The sequence below is a fragment of the Talpa occidentalis genome, unplaced genomic scaffold (assembly GCF_014898055.3).
Source record: "Talpa occidentalis isolate TD23 unplaced genomic scaffold, MPIMG_talOcc4v2.1 talOcc4.7, whole genome shotgun sequence".
NCBI classification, from domain to species: Eukaryota; Metazoa; Chordata; class Mammalia; order Eulipotyphla; family Talpidae; genus Talpa; species Talpa occidentalis.
Window position 1 is genome coordinate 74,437,286 of NW_023605083.1, and position 5,791 is coordinate 74,443,076.

Genomic DNA, 5,791 nt, shown 5'->3' on the forward strand with positions numbered 1-5,791 from the left:
TTGGGGGCCTGAGTGTCCAATATCTATGTTTTGCAGAGAAAACTTTAGTTGACACAGGGAAATGTCTTCTGGACACACACTGAGGCCAGAGGCACCCTGGTAGCTCTGTAGCCACAGACCGCTGTCCTCAAACATTTCATATACTGACTCATGAACATTTTTAAGCGCTACTGTGTGCCAAGCACTGCCTGTGCCCTGGAAATAGATCCTGAAAAAAACCCAGATGAAACGCCTTCCTTTGTTGACCTTACAAGTTAACAGAGAAACAATAAAAATAAGCAAACAATAGATTAGCATATTGGATGAGCCATAAGTGCTATAGAGAAAAAAGAAACAGGGACTAACAGGGAATGTTTAGTGGGAGCCTGGAATATAGAAGTTGGGGAAAACTTTATTGAGAAAAGGACATTTCAACAAAAAGCTGAATGATGGGAGGGAGGAGTCAATGGAGATGGTAGAAGAGTGCTTTCCACAGAGATGAGCAAGCGCAAAGGCCTTGAGGTGGAAGAATGTGTGATATGTTTGAGGAATGGCAGGTAGAATTGAAGTAGAGCTAGCCAAGGAGGAGGCAGAGGAATTGGGTCCAAGAGAGGAGGGGAGGGTGTCAGTGTGGAGCCTACAGGGCCAAGTGAGGTATGACTTTAACTTGAGGGAAACCAGTGGAGAGTTTTCAATAGAAGAGAAACATGATCTGCCTTTGTTTTCATCCTCTGGGTGCAGTGTTAAGATTAACTGAAGAGAGAAAACAGATGCTCCGTGAGGTTACTGAGAGATGGTGATCCAGGGAGGCAGCAGCGGAGGTGGTGAGAAATGGTCAGAATCTGAGCAACCAGAAGGATGCAGTGGCCTTCACTGGGAGGACTGGGGAAGGGAGGGGGTGTATTATTGGGGCAGGGTTGAAAGTGAATAATTAATTATGGGATATACTAGCTTTGAAATGCTTAGTTGACATCCAAAGGAACATCAAGTAGATAGCCAGATTTATGAGTCTGGAGTTAAGAAGAGACATCCACACTGGAGAAAGAAATTGGAAAACCTTATTGATTGATGGTGTTTTGAATCAAGCATCTGGAAGAGATCACCCAGGAAGGGATGGGCTGAAAGCCCAGAGGTGCGACATCCAGGAAGCCAAATGAAGAATGTGAGTCAAGGAGCAAAGCTGACCCATGTGCCAGATGCTGCAGATGGTCCAGCAAGATGAGATCTGGAAGTGGGCAATTGGATTGAATAGTGGGAACCTGGAATGCTCATGCTTGTGCCCCAGGTTTTCAGATGGGGGAGTACTGGGTAAAGGAAGCTGGTGTACCAGGAAAGAAAGAAAGTTACTTAGAGCCTGAAGGAGCATTGTTAGCACCAGGGAGAGAGCAGACTCTTTGAGGCTCCATTTAATTCTATTCCTTGGGCAACTTTTCAGGAGAAACACTTTGGAGTGTTAAAAGTTTAAAATGTAGTCTTAGAAGAGAAATATTTTTTAATATTAAATCTGAAATGTGACAACTCTAGGCCAATAACCTAGGTGCTGGTTACGGGAGCTCTGTTCAGGAGACCGTCACTTTATATGTCAGACTTGCAGTCCCTTGGGGTTTCAGATTGGCTGAGACCATAATGTCTAACTCAGCACTTTTGAAGTTTAATCCCTTGGAAGCCATCCATGGTAAGAGGTGAAGAACTCAGGATTGGGGTTGGGCAGGCCAGCTGGATTTCCAATTACAGTCCTAACCAGTATGGAGATCTCAGCCAGTTACCCAATCTCTGCAATCCCGGGTTATTGCTATAAAGTAAGATGATTGCTCTAGCTGAGTGTGTCAGGAACATGGCATGAGTTGTCAGTTTGCCCATCTTCAACCCTGATACAAAAGAGACCTCTGTCTAGCTCAGTTATTGATCCTTGTAACTCAAAGTGATGGGAACTCCCCAATAGAAATAGTCACTTCACATATATCAAGTGCACAGACTCTAGCTAGATGGCCTAGGTCTGACTCTTGACCTTGTCCCTTACAGCAGGGTCAGCCTATGCAAGTTAGTGACCTCACTATGCGACATTTTGCTCAGCTGTAAATTAGGGTTAATGATTGTAGCCACCTCATTACAATGACTGTAGCCACTTTACTACATAAGCAATACAAGTGTTTAGAAACCCAACCTATGTCAGATAGGTTATGTTTACTTCATCAGATGGATAGTGATAACTGTTGTTTCCATCTGAACAGAAGGAAAATTCCCTTACCATCCAAAAGAAAGAGAGGGATCTGGGAATATAAAACCTCAGCCTTTGTTGACCTGCTATAAAATTATGTCCCCTCCAGCATATGAGTTGACTGCTGCTACCTCTTTTCTGGGTCAGGGTGCAAAAAAAACAGAGATGCAAGGCCTGAAGAAGGTAGGCCCCTCCCCACAGGGGATCCTCCCTCCTGCCTGCACCCACCCAGTGGCACAGCTGCTTCTTACCTGCTGTGATAATGTCTCCCCCACTCTGATCACCAAACACAGTCCAGTTCACACAACACTGCATATCCAAGTGTTGTGTGTCATGGATATTACTATTTTGCAACATCTCTAAGTCCTGTGAACAACCTTCCCCCCTCCTACCCCAGGAGGTCTGCTCTGATTCCTGTCAGAGGCAGGAAGTTGAGAAGTGTGTGCCAGATCATCCACTCCCTTCTTCAAACCCCCTTCCTTCCCTCCTCCACCAAGAGCATTAGTGTGACAGAGAGAAATACCCAGATGTTGCTCAGGATAGAAGTACAGCAGCATACCCAGCCTTAGGTGAGTCCTGATGTTCCCATGGCTTCAGTGGAGATGGGTCTGTCATTTCTGGGGCAATAGAAATTAAACAGCCAAGCCACGGAACTAACATTTAGTTAGCATTTCTAAATGGCCAGTGCTCCTGAAAGCTGCAGAGGCAATCTTGAATCAACCCACATGTCTATGAAGTTGGTCTCAACTTACTTCTGACCTTACAGATGAGGAAACAGATTTTTCAACTTGTCCAAGACCCTTGGCCAGCCAGGAAGTTGAAGGGCCAAGACTCAAACCCTAGTCTAACTGATTCCAAACCCCAAGTTCCCAATGGCCTGGTGGTTCCCTGAAAAGTAGCATTTGTTCCTGCCCCCAGGATCTAAGCCTACTGACTACAGCTTCAAAAATCTGCTCTCCAAATTGTCAAACCATTAGCTCTAGAGCTATTTCTTAGGTCTGTGCTCATTCATTCTTTCACTCAGCAAAGAACTTTTGAGCATCTGTTGTATGCCCAAATCACCCCAAATGCTGGGGCTGCATTGGTGAACAGGATAGTCCCATCTCTTTGTGGCAGAAGAGCCAGAAACAGAATCATATGATATAGATACAAAACCATCTTAGAGCAAAGAGGGCTATGAAGAACATAAAACACTGAAAAGAAGTACAAACAAATCAGTGGAAGTTATCTTAGCTTTTTTATTCCAAACTGAACAAAAAAGGAAAGGGGCATATGAAGAGCTCATAGAAAGAAATATAGAAGAACAAGCAACAAAAGTACCAGGTGCAACAGACAATTATAAACCAGAGACATCCTGCAAGGGAGGAGGAGGGAGAGGGATCAGAGGGAGGGAGGGAGGAGCCCAGGGGACTGTGGTGATGGTGCATGGGTGCCTTGGGGAAGGAAGTTTTATGGGGACTCAATCTGAGGTGGGGGGAAGCAAATATTATCTAAAAAATATAAAAAATGATAAATGTTAATATAAAAAAAATCTAAATAAAAAAGGTAGTGGGTGCAAAGGCCCTGAGATAGAAATAAACTGATTTATTCAAGGAATGTCAAGAAGAACACTGTTGCTACAGGAAGTTGTAAGGGGAGGAGCCATAGGAGTAATATGGGGAAAGGAAGCAAAGGCCAGATTATGAAAAACATCCCAGGTCTTAGCCAAATACTGATTTCTATTTATAGTGTGGTAAGAAGCCACTGGAGGGTATTAAACTGGAGAAAGATATAACCTGATTGATGTAAATGATGTGAGGGTGGACTATAGGGGTCAAGCAGGAAGACCCAGCAGAACATTTCTTGTCTCTATCTGATAATTTGACCTCTATTTCATATTCTATCTAATATGTGAAAACTGGTACAATATTCCTCATAAATCTTTACTTCTCCACTAAATAGTTTCAATTCCCTCAACTTGTCTTTATATGACAAGGTTTTAGACTTTTCCTATCTCCCTTTGCACCCACTCACTTATTGAAGTTCCTTCTTATACCACACTCTGTTTCTGCCATTCCTCTTCCCATCTGCTCCACCTCATGCCCCATGAGTAATCCATTTTTTTACATGAAAAATTAGCTTTCTTTTCTTACCCCTGCTGATAATGTAAAAAGAGGCTAATTATTACAGCAGCAGGATGGGACAGAGAGAAAGTTTTGCCATTGCAATAAAGAGTTCAGCAACTCTGAAGCTGGAAAGACCCTTCAGAGTTGTCCAGAGTTGGGGCAACAGTGCAGGAGCAGTGACTGTATGTCAGCTTGTTATTGCTTACAGGCTGCTCTGGAAAAGGGCAGGACATGGGAGAGGTAAATTCCAAGACAATAGTCCAGGAGCAGGAGAACAAATTCTTTGTCTTCCATGAAGAACTGGATACAAAGTGGAAGGAAAAATACAGCCTGTCTCTGCATCTCTCTGCTGTCTTTTTTTTAAAAGATTTATTTATTTATGCATACAAGAACTGGGGTACAGTCCAGAGGTGTGGGGGGTGAGAGGATTCACCAGAGACAGAATGGGGAGCAGAACAAAAACAGGCAGATTTACTGAAATACACTGCTCAGGGGAGCAGCAGGCGAGGCAGGAGAGGTCTGCTGTGCCATATGGGTCACCTCTATGGCTGATCAGGGATCAAACTCTTGCTGCAGTGGCTGTGGGTAACTTCATAGTGCTATCTTAACCCCTTGCACCACCAGGGGGGTCCCTCTCTGCTGTTTTTGCCTCTATGTGTCATCATGCTGAGCTCGCCCCTGGAAGTAGCATGATGGCCATTGACATTTCCAGACCTGGATTATCAACTTGTGCCAGTAAAAATCTAATGTTGAACTCTTATTGGTTCAGATAGGTGACCATTCCTCTGTAGCTGATGTTAAAGGGATCACACTGCATCTTCTAACTTATAAAAGATGTTAGTAATTACAAACCGAGTGCTTGTTACCTAAACTCAATGAAGTCATGAGTAAAAGTTTAGTATCAGAAGATTAGGTGATTCTGTTGTTAGGATTTAGCTAGGTATCAAGGCCTGGTCACCAGGATGGAATGTTCCAGAACCAAGGATAGCATTAAATACTATGAGAAACCTGAAGGGATATTTAAAGAAGCATTGAGCAAACTATATTGACTACTTGGAGAGTTTTGATGAGAAAAGAATAGTCAGTGGGCCTGGAGAATAGATTGGCTGAGACTGAAGGGTTTTAATGCACAAGTAAAAGTTTGGATGTAATCCTATGTATCATTCTACTCCACGTGGGGTCTGATCTTCAAAGTGTTTGGCTATCCATGAAAAGTGCAAAAATTGAGCAAAATTGTCATAACAATTTGACAAAATAAATATATGTCTATTGAATGTAATAATAAAAAGTGGAATCTTTATTTTATAAGATTTTAGTTTCATTATTCTAAAATACAATTTTATTGTATTCTTCTAAAGCAACTCCGATTTACTGAAATGTTTTAAAAAACTGGTTCTTCACCAGAGAGAGTTTGAAAAGCACCATAGCGGACAGCCAAGGAATATCAAAGTTTTATGACAAGTGATATGTTACAGGATCCTACTCTTGC